The sequence below is a fragment of the Aphelocoma coerulescens genome, chromosome 5 (assembly GCF_041296385.1).
Source record: "Aphelocoma coerulescens isolate FSJ_1873_10779 chromosome 5, UR_Acoe_1.0, whole genome shotgun sequence".
NCBI classification, from domain to species: domain Eukaryota; kingdom Metazoa; phylum Chordata; class Aves; order Passeriformes; family Corvidae; genus Aphelocoma; species Aphelocoma coerulescens.
In genome coordinates, this window is record NC_091019.1 from 58,650,598 (window position 1) to 58,665,646 (window position 15,049).

Sequence of the window (15,049 nt, forward strand, 5' to 3'; positions counted from 1 at the left end):
TCACATTCATTTAAAAATTTCACACAGATTGTTACGGTCCATGGGTTTGGAAGAAGGAAATAAAGTGGTGCCAGGATCCCTTGGCATGGTACTGCTGTACCAGGCATCCAAACCCCTAAAACTATTGGATGCAGACGGAGCCCTAATGTGGTATCTTGATTCCCTTAGAGCTGGAAACAAGTGGCATCCATTAAAAATCTGCAATTGGTTATAATTCCCATCTCAAACCAGTCCCAGCTGCACTTTGCTCACTGTAGAGAAGAGAAGACCCAAGCCATACTGTAAGCAGAACAACCAGTCATTAAAGGGGCTTGGTTGTGGTTTGTTGTTTTTATGTTTCTTTTTCAAATTAGTAGATCTAGTCTCTTTGCTAAAAGCCTTGTAAAGCAGTAGAGATATTTTAAAAACATATATCTGAGAGGCTCTAGAAAGCTGATCCTTTGAATCAGCGATTTCAGATTCTGCTTTTGGGGAGGGTGAGGAGAAATACTTTTGTTTGTCTCAGCTAAATAACCTTACAAATTAAGAATAGCTGAAAAACTGCCTCTGAGGTGTCTTTCTCTTCTCAGAGATGAGGATGATTTTTCTTGTGCTCTTTTTTTTTGGGGGGGGGGGGGGGGGGGGCTGTTGCCAATCCTGCTTCTCACCCCCTGGCTGGAGTCACGCAGCCCAGTCCTGAAGGAGCAACAGGACAGCTAAATTAACAGAAGATTTGCTGAACTGTCTTCCTTATGTAATGACAGCCTTCCTTTAGAGCATTCAAATCAGTAATTTCAATATTTCCTGTGATTAGCAAAACTTTGGGGAAATATTTCCACTGCACATAAAGAAAGGCATGCATCTGTGCCTTTAAAAGATGAGGCAGGCTCAAAATATGTGGTTTGCAAGTTAAAGACTGCAACTTTTCCCTGGTGTGCTTGTGTTCACCAGATTCATCAAATCTAAAATAAATTATAATTTCCCAGGCTATTGTGTTTAACAAAGCTTTGGAGACATCAATTGTTCTTATTAACATTTATATTCCATTTTTTCCCCTAGTATTTTCCCTGAGAAATTAAGGAAAGCTTATTAGTATTTGGAATGGTGGAAAGAATATTTTTTTCCTTCTTAACTCTTAATGAATTCTGGGGTGTAGCTGCAGATTTGTATGTGTAATAAAATCACATATTTCTTCTTTTTTTTTGTTTTTTTTTAAAATATGGGGGTAGGGGAGAGAGAAGTTTTTCTTTTATTCTGAAGAAATATTGTCAAATGTCCAAGGATTTTTGGTGGGGGAGGTTACCTGGGTTATCCCTATTAACTTCATCTGTGCAATGTTATTCACTGACAGATTAATTGTTCTGAGGCAAGATTCATCCAATGTACAAGCAAATGCACCTGCCTGAAAAGTGGAATAGCAAAAATTGTTTCCTTTCTTATAACTCAGTATGTACACCTCTTCACTTTTCTCCAGGATGGCATTACAAAGGATAATTGATTATTGTGAATCATCACAGTGTCAAGTGCTACGTAAAAGTGACCTGACTGAACTTGGAAAAACGCCCATTCTTTCTTTAGCTCCTTCAGTCTACAGATGTTATTTATTTATTGTTTTAAATCATTTTGGGTTTTTTTCACTTTTTTGGCCTTTTTCATTCTGCAAGCTGAGTTTTTTCTGCAGCTTCTGTGATACAAAGAGAAGTGTGTGGACATGCAAACACAGCAGTTATTACGTTTTTCTTGTGTTTAAACCATGCTTTAAGAAGCTATTGAGTAAATAGACTCTTGCCCATTTATCATAGGAGTATTCTGACTACTGGGTAATGTAAACCTGTAACGCCTGTAAGACTTCACAAAAGAACTCTTACTCCTAGAATTACAGCCTGTAATAAACCTGTGTTGAATCCCTAAGTGCATCCTAACTGCACAGAGCATTATCAGACATAGGCCTCAGTGGGAACTTTATGTGCCTGAGAATTGTAGAAAGTAGCTGTTGTACCATAAATTCTTTCATGCAGGGATCATTCTGTCTCTCCTTGGTGATGCTCCAGGAGCAAATAATTATATTAACTAAATATAATGCATATCAAATATCATGCAGTGGTAATTGTTTCCAGTGGAGTTGCTGCATCCCATAGGTTTTAACATAATACTCTAGATTTCATGGTAAATGAACAAATAAATCATGTTGCCCCCATAAAATTTCTCTCTGACCCCATCTGTGATGCATGATTCTGCATGATGCATGTATGATTTGAGGAGACACATAATGCAAGAGTCTAAAGCACTCTTGCTTTAGTCTGGGTTATGTTACTTTATATTGTTCTATTTGCACTGGAGATTAATGTGATAAATATCCCTTCCCTGAGCAGAACTTGTATCACGTGGTGTGATCAAAACTCAGCCACTGTAATGTTCACTTGGTGGGGTTGGTTTTTTAATGTAAACAAAGCAGAATATTTATATTCAGTGTGTGCAGTATTCCCATCTGATTGTGTATCTGCAAATTTATACTTTTTGCTACCATTCCCAGAAGACATGTTGGGATGAGCTGCAGCTATTTGTGTATGGTACAGAAATATAATCACACCGTGTCACTTTGTGAGAGGCTGCACAGTACTGAGCCGTCTGCAATCACAACCGCATTCACATCCACCCATATCTCTGTATTACCCCGCCACAGCCTGGACCAGGGATAGTTTTGTATGGTAGGCTGGATCCTGTCCTCTTCACTCTGCCATCTCCCCTGACACTGCCACAAACCAGCAGCTCTGTGTTGCTTTGCTTAGTGCCGTGTTTAGGAGGAGCTCCTCTTTTGAAATCCCCTGCAGCTAACTTGGGAAGAAACTGATGTTCCAAGGTATCCAGACTTTGGACTTTTTCTGGAAGTTTTCTGAAACTTAGCAATAGCAACACCATAGTTTTTCAAACAGCCTAGTGTTATCCTCAGTCTTAAAATAATATGAAGTGTTGAGAGGAACATTAACCCTTGAGCTTTCAGAAGTTTGTGCTCAGTTGACATAAAATGGATGGGCTCAAAGTTAAGACCTTTACCATTTAACTGGCAGTCATTTCTTTATCAGATGTGGGTGAGAAAACCCTTAAGAAAAACAAGGAAACCCTCTAATCTGTGAGAGAAAATATGAAGCAGTATAAATGTTAGTATTTTGTATCAAATTCTTGCCAAGTCCTTTTGTGCAGAAAGTCCAAATCTCCATGTAAATAGAGCCATTTTGAAAGTATATTCAGCATGGGCATGCATGGATCAGTTCTCTTTGTAAGAACAATAGGGAAGACATAGTTTTATCATGAAGTTTTATGATTGATACAGAGTAAATTAGACATTCAAACAGAGAGCATATGGCAAAAGCATAAATCACTGAATATCTTAATAATTTTCAGGAATTACGTCTGCTATATGTGTATGCTAAAATATAGTTTACTGAGTGTCTAGGGCTGGTTCCAGGCTTCAGTCAGTCAAACGTGTTTGTATGGGAATACTGAGATATTCTTGCAGCTGAGTGGCTGTGAAGTCAGCCTGTTCCTTGAGCAGCTTGTAAAGTGTTTGGCTTGGCATTACCTCACCTAATGTGCAACCGGCATTAAGACTTCCCCTGAAGCAATACATTTAATTGCATGCTCTACTAGAAGGAAAAGAAGTCTAATTAGTCCCAGATTTATTCTATCAATAAAGACAAATTATTTCATTTTTTTCCTGATCTAAATACAAAGTAGTTAGAGAGATTTCTAGGCAAGTAAAAATCTTTGTTGAAAGGGAATACGACTTGTGTTGGTCACAGAAATTTTAACTGTTTTTAACAAACAGTGGCTTATTAAGACTAATCTGGGTTTCACAATAAAATCTTAGTTAAATATATTGCACGCTACAATCTAATATGATTTAGTTGGCTGTTTCCATTATTGCCTTATTTTATTTATTACAGTGTACTGTCAGGAGGAGCACTAAATTCATCTGTAGCACTGTTCATTACTGTTTTAGCAAACAATGACAAGATCCTTTAAATTGTGCTATTGTGTTAATTGAGAGGGTGGAGTTCGATTCTCATGGTTCAATCTTCTAAAGAAAAAAAAGCAACAAACAAAAACCAAGAAACAAAAACCAACAACAAAGCCGGGCCCCTTTTCCTTCCCCTTCCCCTTAAAGCCCTATAGCAGCATGAATGAAACATCACCAAACAATTGCATCCCCCCACTCCCCAGGGAGCTAACATATTTTATCAGCGTTTGCAATGCAAAGAACAAATATCAGAATCTCAGTAATACCGTGGCTTCAATTCTCCTCCCTCTACATTATTATTATCTTTTTTTAACTCATTTTAGGGAGCTGCAAGTTGCAATTCCCAGCTCTGTGCAGGAGAAGCCCTAGTAGCTGGTCAGAATTCATATGCACTCCCACCCCACATACACGTACACATGTCCTTTTTTTTCTTTCATGGTACAGCACAAGATATTATCTTGGTAATTCTCTATTCACTGTGTTACACCTCTTCCCACTAATCCAATGCAGAACCAGATTACCGACCAAGCCTTTTGAAGCCTTGATGTTATTTTGCTTGATAAATTGGGCACAAGACTAAAATTGAAAAGAAATCCTGTTTTTATTATTGGAGACAAATCTAGCAAGCAGGAAGCATATGTTGTGCTTTGGACCACATGCTGGGGAGAGGGAGCTAGAGGGCTCTCACACCAATCAGTTACTGCAAACAATACCCGTTGTCCACCTGGGACAGAGCCTGTGCCATTAGTCTTGACTGGAGCAGCCCTCTAATGCCACCAGGCAACCCCAAGGAGCAGAGACACCCACCTGACAAAATGTCACAAGGAAAAAAGAAAATAAAGAAAAGACGTCAATATGCTGGATATTGATCTGCATTATTTATTTTTTTTCTTACAATTTGATATGGGAATATGCTGATCAAATAGGGAGGGGGAAAGGCGCGTTTCAGAAGCCAGCTTTTCTGTGAAAGCTCTAATGGCAGAGGGCTAGAGCTGGTGAGAGGAACACAATAAGCACATGGACTGGCAAGTGCTGTGTTTTTCAAAGGGCAGTGTTGAGTATTGATCCGTATTAGAAATGATAATGAGGTTATTTTGTGCCTCAGTGAAATACCTTAACTGTTTCAGTGCTTCAAATGCATTAGAGGTAAAGTGTTGAAGACTATGAATTTTTAATGCCTCCAACTCCACTTCCTAAATTTTTTCAGTCTTTCCAATAGCTATTTCAGTTTTATATTCCAGGGCTATTGCAGCTACTTCTTGAGACAGTTTCAGCTTCCCATTTCAATGTAGCCCCTTGTGAAATAGTAGTTACCTAAATCCACTCCACAGAAAGAAGCTTTTTTTTTTGCTAACACCTTGCAGAGTCTTTCACATTTAAAATATTTTAAGTAAACAGGAAGAATGAAAATTTCAAGTTTTTTTGAGTAGAGGTGAAGATCTTAGTTCTTATTGAGAATGCAGCACATTCTTGGTAATTTATTCTGGAATTACCTTGGCTGGCTTTGTTTTGATCAATACAAAACATGTCCTAATTCTGCATGACCCTTCTACTGATGTGTGTATGTGCAATGGTTGCATGGTTAGTGAAGTGATGTGAGTAAATTATTAATGTGAAGGCCAGGTTCCTATTTAGTACAGCAGCCCAATATTTGTAATTGGACTAACCAAGGCCAGCAGCAGCAACATATAACATGATGTAGGAAAGGAAGTTTACTGTTACAACTTTTTGCTGAAAGGTTAAAAATAAAATCTTATCATACCATTTGCAGAATCTCTAATTTTTGGTGAATATATTTTGTTTTTCAGTCTTATTTCCAACAGTTGATTGGAAAGCAAGATATAAGATGGGAAAGTCAGTTAAATTTGATTTCACCTTTGGTGCTGTACATGAAAAGATTTTGTAAAGGGGACAACTTTTTTTAACTTTTTGAGTATCATAAGCTTATTTGCACAGCTGAAAATATAATCCCTGGCTGGCTTTCCAGAATTCAAACTATCATAATTCCTTTTTCTCTGTAGATGTTCAAATTGTAATATAAGAAATCAACAGAAAACTACAAGTAGTAATTTCTAGGCACTCCAAGCTAAAGCCATCTCACTTTCATTTAAAATTAATAACTGTCAAAAATAGTGTAATCTGATTCAAAAATATGCACTGAATCCAAGACAGGCATGTATAGGAATATATTGCTCTCCCTATTATTCTGAACCGTGTAGTTAAACTTTAAAAACATTCTTTCCTTGATTAAATTAGACTAGAATTATCCCCAGTTTTATAGTATGACAGAGAAAATGCTTCAAAAACATGATTTTTTCCCAATTTTCAGATGCTGTGCATTAGACCTGTAGTGAAGCAATAATGATTTACACAGTAATGTTGACCCAGACTTGTGGGTTTAAGTGGGCTGTATTTTCTCTAGGAAGAGTTGTTTCTAAATAACAAGGACATTATAAATGATATCTCAAGGGCAAGATATTCAAAATGGTTGGTGGGAGCTGATGTTTTTCTCTCTGATGTAAACAGGAATTAGAAACCAGTAAGTGCTTCTGGGAATGCTCGTGTTAAAATTCTTTTGTTCCCTTTTGCTGATGAAATCAGAAGGCTCTGACCCGCTTCTGGATTTTCTCTTGGTTATAGACCAATGCATTTCCCTGCTTCTAATTTAGGTTAGTTTTCAGCCTGACTGTGAGCTGTACTTTTCCTCTTGGTGCTCTCCCATCTGCAATTGTATCCCCCATACACAATTGTATGTGTAGGGGTTGATGTGCAGAAGCAACCACAGTTCTTTGGTGTTATTCTTGACATGGCCTGTGACATCTGAGGTCATGCCTGGCTTGTCCTGCCCAGCTTCTTTTCTCTTTCTACACTAAAATTAGTGCACTTGAAAACTTATTTGTGGCAAGCAGCTGTTCTAGCTTTTCAGTCTCTATAGGGCAGAAGGTTGAGAATGGCAGGAGGAGGGAATAAGGGATGCTGGTGCCTTCAAAGGAGCTTTAGGTATGTGAAAAAAAAGTAAAAAATCAATTGCCTAATGTATCTGGTTACAAAAGCCCTGCAGAGCACTGCCTAGCCATTGTCAGTGGGATCAGAAAAGAGAAACAAACCACTTCTTGCAATTTAAATAATCAACTCCTCATGCATTGAAAAGCAAACAAACAATCTCCCCTCCTCCCCCCCAGCCCAGACTGCTCTTCAGTTTGATCATTGATCAAAGCTGGTTGTGTCCAACTATTGCATCATGTGTGTTGACGTAAAACTCACGCTGTGGTTTATAATGTCCCAGCTCTGCTTTCCCAAGCAACCGTGACACCCCATTCATCACTATCTAGCCAGAGATATTTTGAAATACAGATAAGCTGTTAGCTATTAGAGCAGCAGCATTCAGGAGCTCCTTTTACTGATTTACAGGAATTTACATCCTGTCCCAGGATGACTGGCTATTTGCAGAGGTCTGGGAGAGGGAGCTGGTTTTTATGAACCATGATCACACTTTCTCATAGATTTCACAGGGGGCTTTGAAGGGGATAAAAAAAGGCATCAGGTCCCATGTTATCCTTGTCCCAGGCATATGCTATGATCTCACTGTCCTGCTCCTTCTTTATAAATAACTTATTGAGCCATAATAGTTTCTGTAATGCTTTGTGTGATGTCCTGTTATTAACTTCTCTTTATTCTGAGAAAAAGCACATTAGTTATAACTCTTTGTTTCCTATTATTTAACTGGGATTTAATCCTTAACATGACGTTTTTCTTTATCCTATGGTTATTTGTTCCCTTTGATAATCTCCAGTGAGGCAGTCTGTTGAAAGCCCTTTGAAACTGCAAGTAAATTACACCCACCACATCCCCTTTACCCACTGTTTTATGAACCTTTGCAACACAGTCTAGAAGGCAAAGGGGAGTGATCAGCTCTTACGAGAACTCTGCTGGTGTCATTCCATCAGTTGCTATTTATCTGCATGCAGTATTTTTCTGTTTTGCAATTGCTCACTCCCATCTGCTTCCCCACTAGTGAAGTGACCCCTCCAAACTGGCAGTCATATGCTTGCTGTAAAAGCCATTACTGGGCAACACCGAGTCCAGTTCTCAGGAAGGAAAGGAGAACTTGGAAAAGATCTTGACTCAGGTGCACTGTGTGCAGCAGAAGAAGTAAGTCTTGCCTTTTGAAAGTTTATACAACTAAAACTATATTTGGATTTGTAGATCTGTGCTTGTCCAGGAAAAGGCACTACCTCTGGGCTGTAGTATGGTGGATGCCTGTGGGGTATGGGTGGTTTTAAATAATGGCTTTCTTTTCATTCCTGCTTTGTGTTCATTTTATGTTGTCTTGTAGCTTAGCAAACAACCTCACACAGCAACCCTGCTTACCCTGTGGGGCTGAAATGAAGGATGGTTCACAGTTTGATGGGAAAAGGAGTCACACTGGGAACAGTGGATAACTACTTTTCGAGTCACACTTCATCCTTTCATTCATCTATGGCTTGTGACTGCTCACTCCCCCATCCTTCCAGCTCTCTTGATCGACTCTGGACTCATTCAGGAGCTCCCCACTCCACTGGGTGTAGTTGTTCTTGCTTTTCTGAGGCCTTTTTTCCTGGTCTCATGCTTTTGGTACTTAATGCCTTTCCTGGGAAATTGCCAGTATCTGCTTGAGCTACCTTTTAGCCCAGCATTGCCAACACATACTGCACTCCCCGCAGTCTGTGTAATTTCCCTGGGGCCTCAGTTCCTCAGCTCCTGACCAAGCTTCTGTCACCTGTGGGTGGGCTCTGAGTGGCTTCCAGTGACTCAGCTGTCACTCAGTTTTCCTGCAAACAGCTTTGAAGTGTTCATTGGGCTGAAACACCCACTGAGACATCAGATACTCTTCTGCTGTAGATCTTCAGTCATGTGAAGCCTTCAAAGTGGGATATTCTGGTACGGAGTAGCATTTTGAAGTGATGAGAGTGGAGAGGCTATTACTCTAAAACGAGGATGGCTGTAGCCTGGCATCAGTGCTGATCACAGTGGCTTTTGGAAAACAGTCTCTTTCTGCACACCAGAGAAAAACACACAAAACATTGCAGCTGGTGACGGCTCCTAGGCAGGTGTAAAACAGGTCTAACAAGGTTATCTCCATCATCCACATAAGCCCTTCAAAGTACCTTTTCTCATAATTCTTGCATTGTACACGTGCTACATTTGCAAAAGGCCTTATGCTATAGATGCATTGTTAATCTCTGAAAGGTTGGAAGATTTCAGGCAGGGATCCTACAGAATTTCCTATAAGCATTTACATTAATTATCTTAAATTCTAATTGTTTCACAAAATCAAAGGGGAATTAAGATTTTAATTTCTTTCTCCCCTTTTGTTTTTCTTCATTATTTGACAAAGCCTAGAGACTAATCCCATCTTAAACATGAATATAAAATGGACCTAACAGATGTTCTGTCTGCTATGGAACTTTATTTAAGCAGGCACGGTCTGCATGTAATATACATGTGAAGGTCAAAGCTTGTCATATAAAAATACAAGGCCTTGCCACTATTTAATTCTCTTTATTTGCAATTTTTTCAAGTGAGTTTAGTGAATGATTAATAGTATTGGCTTAAAAGAGGCGCAGTGCTGGCAAGCACTGTGCAAACATCAACATTGCAAACATGCCTCCATCCTGACCTGCAACACCTTTTCTGTTCCCATTTCCCACAATTCTGGAACAGATCCTGCCAGTCCCATGCCAGATGGACTCCTATATTTCCAAAGCACACAACAGCTGGAATGAAGTGGGAAAGGTCATTTGGACTCCAAAGTGATGCTTTGCTTCAGCTACTGTCTGTCCAGTGGAAGCACTGGATTTTTGGGTATGGTCCTTGGGTGGGCTGTGTTTTACAAGGACTGGGTGGTTTATGCATTAGCTCGCGGCCTTTGCTGCAGTATGAGCCTGAATTAGGAGCTGATCAGTTCTGCTTATGGTGTTATCCTGGAAGGGACTTCTTGAGCAGACAGGAAGTTGGAATGGGATGTGGACCTCACCTCTACAGTTGTACGGAAGGACATGTGCTTGGAGTTTTTTAATCAAAGGAGTGTTTGCATTTTCCCTCTCAACACCTCTACTGGGGCTATGCATGCTGCATCCTACAGGGGGGATACAGGCAGGAGGCTGTTCCCAGCCCCCTGAACTGCACCAGGCCCTGCAGGTCGTGTACACCCACTGCCCCTTTCCCTCCAGGCCAGCTTTGGGGAGAGCTGCAGCCCGACTGCTGAACATTAGCCAAATTTTGAAGGGACTGAAGCTGATTTATGTAAATGGATGGTGATCATGCAATGCTCAGTGGATTTTTGTGAACAGGAAAATATGTTGTTTTGAAGAGAGTTGGTCTTTTTTCAATGTTTTTTTCTCCTTTCCTATTTTCCTCATTAATTTCCTTTGGAAAAATGAGATAAAAACTCTGGAAAAAAATTTGCTTTTTTTAACAGTTATTTTTACGTGGACACTTCTGAAACTGATGACAAAACTGGAGCAGAAAGAATGGAGAAGGAATGTCCAAATCATCGCTTTACTACTTTCCGTGGGAAGTATTTGGAAAATGTGAAACTGTTATATTCATGTCAACATTCCTTTCTGAAAGAGATTCTTATATTTTAACCAGCTGACTTTTGTTTTGAACATTTTGCTCCGTGGCTTCTGGATTTTCAGGTATCAAGAATTTGAAAAGACTCTTATGTCAACCTCCTTATAAACTGTGGGTTTCAACTAGCTCAGGTAACAGGTCTGAGTACACACTGGCCACAGACATCAGATGTATCCAAATCAAGATTTCAAACACTCCAGATTCAAGGTTGTTCTCGGGTCTTTTGGTTTTAACTCTAACTGTGGAATTTAAATATCTTTAATAGGCCATTAAAATCCTGTTTTAGGACCTTCAATTTGCATGTCCTCCTCTTTTTGTGCTGAACACACCTCAGTGTGTTGTATAGGATTTTGAAGATTATCTTTTGCCTTCCAAGAGTTTTTGACTTTGCCTTTAGCTAAATGGTTGTCTACTGTTTCTCCTAAATAAGGTTTTCATTAGAGTTTTTTGTTCTTCTGTTTTTCATGTGCACCTATGCGTGTCCTTTAATAGCATAATAATGCATTTCTTTTACCTTTTTTGCCTTTCATTTATGACAGAGGGTCTGTTAAAGATGTTGTGCACTTTTCTAAACCAATCTCAGCTTCTCTGTTGACTTTTTTTCCAGTTTTGGCCAAATCTGTTTTAACAATAGCAGGAGACAGCCTTTCAGACTATGAGGGAATTTGCAATCCAATCATGTACTGTGTGTCTTTGAAAAGAAAAGAATACAAAGACAAAGACAGAATGTGATGGAATTTTATTTAATGCATCGGCATGAAGTGTAAATACATACTGCATACAGATACTAAACTTTCCTGGCTCTGATATGAAATAATTACCTTAGGGACCTCTGTGTAAAATAATTCCTATATAACCATTCAAATATGGATGATATGATTCAGGTGGCCTCGTCTTGATACTAAAGGTCATCCACCAAATGTAAATGTGAATGTTTACTTTTAAAGTGATTTTAGAATAAGAGAAACTTGTACTTTTCCCCTAAAGTTAATACAAATAACTACTATTTTTGTGAAGAACAGTACATACCATGGTATATATAGTATCAATCATATATTTCTTTTGAACTTATTTTAATTTGGCTGACTGACTCCAGTCACAGACTTTGTGTTCTCCATGAAGTAGGAATCTCTTATACAGATCTGTGGCCAGCTAATTAGTGCCATCAGAGGACTTACTTTCCACATTTGGATATCTAAAGTATAATACAAAAATATTATAATATATGCAATATATAATAATAATAGAATATCCTTTGTACTTCCTGCCCCCAATTTTTCATGTCAGGATAATTACCTCTGCAAATGGAGAATGGTAACCAAGATTTGTGAATGTGTGCTCCAGCACCAAGTTGTCCATGCAACCTCTCAAATTATCAAGGAGTATATTGTGAAACATTGTTTCTGGCCAACACTTTTCCTGAAAGTGTCCCACAAAATTCAGATATACCACACTGTTTTGTGGAAGGAGATGTGTTATATACACCTAAAGTTTTTCTGGGATCTTCTGCTGTGCTTTTCTCTTTGAAACCTCTGACATATAGAGAATCACTTCAACTTTCTGAGTGTTGCTTTCTCCGCTGGTAAAAAGAGGAAAATAACATTTAATTATCTCCAGAGAACATGCATATTGGTATACACCTATTTTTTTCAGAGTTTGGGAAGGATAAAATAGAATGTTCTGTGAATGCTGAGAAGCTATTGAAAAAAAAAAAGAAAATTGGAGGCATTTTTTCATGCTTCAACAGGAGTTAAACTGTGGGCCTCTGGCACTGAAGCAGAGGTTTATCAGTGGCTTTGGCACTAAGCAGATGAGGGTAGGGTGGAAGTCCCCCTACAGCCACCTGCAGCAGCTATGGCTGGCAGTGTGTTAAGCTGGAAGTGAAATGAATTTGCTGACCATCGTCCCCGAGGCTTATCCTCTCTCCCAAAATGGTGTGCTAGAAAATACTGTCACCCTCAACAGCAGCTCTTTAAATGGCATTTTCTTCCATTTGTGACACTTGCCTCCATAGCAAGTGGTGTGGAATCCCCTACCTGCAATGGACCCAAGCAAGGTTTGCTTCTAATCTCTCCATGGGGTGACAAACTGCATCTCCAAATTTCTGCCCACCCATGAAGGCTCTCCTGTTGCCAGCTGATTTTCTTTTCACTGTGGCAGAATGGGATTGTTTCCCATCATTTAAGTGACTATAGGTGTGGTGGTAGCAAGTGATAGTGTTGTAAATTATGTTTTAAATCAAGAAGGGGTCTTAAACTACTGGCCTTACGGTAGTCCTCTGAATACAGGAAACTTTGTTTTAATTCTTTTCTTTTACCTCTGTCATTTCTGCTGAAGGTGTCACATTTTATTCCATTTCTAGACCCTAAAACGTCTCTGTTCTCTTCATCTGTCTTCTTCAGCTACACAGATTCTGTTTTAATGGAAATACACATACTAAACTGATTGGAAAAGAGAAATGTTCAGAGGATGAACATCCATGCTTCTGTAATTCAAATTAATTTTTGCCCTCATTCAAATGCTACTCAATCTTGGTATTATCTTTCAGTGACTCTATGATGTTATAAGCCCATAGCAAGGCTATAAACTTGTAGTGTTGATTAAAAAGGAGCATAGGAAATTGCAGATACCTTGAACAGGCTGTTTCTGTGATTTGAATGAGGTCTAGATAGAAAAAAAGCAGTGGGAATGGAAAATAGTTAAAAGACTGTGAGAGGTGGAAGTAAAAGAAGGAAGGAAGAGATATAAACCTCAAGGGATTCTAAGGCTTTGCTTAAATTCTGCTTCATCAGGGTCAGTAAAGGGATAGGTCTGGAGTGAAATTCTAGTACAGAAAGGTCAGAAAAAAGAAAAAAATGGTGGGGAAAATGTAAATCTGAAGGGTGGAAATGTCTCTGTGTTTTACAAGAGGGGGAAAGAAAATGTACTGACCTGGCTTGGAATGATAAACGAGACATTTGTTAGTGCTTTACAAACCGATTTGTCTTCCTGGAGGGAAGAAAGGACTAAGCAAGTGTTTGGTCAAATTTACCTGCCTGTAAGAAGTCACTTCTACAAACCCTGCAATTTTCAGGGAGAAAAACCTGCCAAAAGCCAGCATGAAGCTCCACTTTTCCTGCATTAATAACATGTGAGGTGGAACAGAAAATGGATGATGGCGTCCTCTACTAAGTACAAAAACAAGGGCAAATGAATTAGTTCCTTTCCACACATAAAAGGGGAAAAATCCAGGCCATGTAATTTTGAGGGCTGAAATGTCAGAAGCCCAGGAGCCTATGAAAAACAAAATCAAACAAACACAAATGGCAATACATAAGTTGCACATTACCGCCTGATGGCACATACGTTCGACTCCGACAGGGAGCATGTGCACAGCCTAGAAGGAAGTATGTGAGTTTCAGATTTCATGGAAAGTGACAGTACCATATGTAGTGGTTAATGAGTTTGTAGTTTGCTAACTATGCCTAAAAAAGCTTATACAGCTGCTTAGTGAGATCAGCTAGATAAAGCTCTTTCTAGTTCACTTGGTGGGTAGCTGGTTCAAAGAAGGGAGAACTTGAAAGCTCTGATGTTGTTATTTTTTTAATACTGGCCAGAGCATCTAGAAACTTGAGTCTTTGGCCCACTGTGCTAGGTGTTGTACCTTCACTGAAGTGACAGTCTGCTCCAAGGAATGTGTTTTCTGAGAGTTTCTTATTCAGTTAAATACTTTTGGGCAGGATTGGGGCTGTAGCTCTCCTGCAAAGATTGGCAGGCAGAAAATAATGTGTACATTTATTGCCTTCAGTGGTGGTTAGAAATTCATACTGGCCAATTATCTCACTGCAAGAGTTCAATAGAGCTACTCGTGGCTTCAATGGAGTCATGTTAACATGAGTCAGAATGGACAGGGATGTTAGGCTTTGACAGAGTTGTGAAGGTTCAGTACTTTGGAAATCAGCTCTGTTTGTCAGTAGAATCTGTGGTCTTTGCTTTTCATATTAGCAACATTGTTGTGAACCTCCTGTAAATATTCATTGCAAAAATCAAGTTGTCTGAGAACGGAAATGTGATCAGAAGAGCGTTCTGCAGAATATGACATCAAATTGATGAAACAGCTGCAAGAAAGAGCAGAGAGATGTGTGATGTGTTTGGATTGCAGGGAATTAGCAAAAGGGTTTTGATTATCATAGGCAGGTGCAAGTGATGTGCTTTTCCACAGTTACTCTCCAACATATATATTGACCACATGGTGCATGAAAGTGGATCAAGTTAACTGCAGCAGCAGCGTAAAAAACACATAATGACTGTACAGAAGGAACAATCTAAGCTGGGAAGAATAGATTAATGCAGTCTTATTTGCACGTAATTTGTTCCTTTGTGAAAATGCTGAAGATCTTAAAAGCCTTGGTAAATGCCTTTAAGGGAATATGACAGCGAAAGAGCCAAAAAAATCAA

General features: G+C 39.2%; 1 long non-coding RNA gene across 2 annotated transcripts in view; it reads left to right on the plus strand.

The window, feature by feature from the left end:
- The first annotated feature begins 7,960 nt into the window (after positions 1-7,960).
- Positions 7,961-15,049, plus strand: part of LOC138110878 (uncharacterized) — a 68,719-nt gene continuing 61,630 nt past the window's right edge. Inside the window, exons 1-2 of one of the 2 annotated variants that reach the window (XR_011151135.1) lie at positions 7,961-8,149; positions 10,458-10,677. This is a non-coding gene — a long non-coding RNA (uncharacterized lncRNA). Of the gene's footprint in view, positions 8,150-10,457; positions 10,908-15,049 lie in introns of those variants that run through there. The other variant, XR_011151134.1, reaches the window with a different exon arrangement.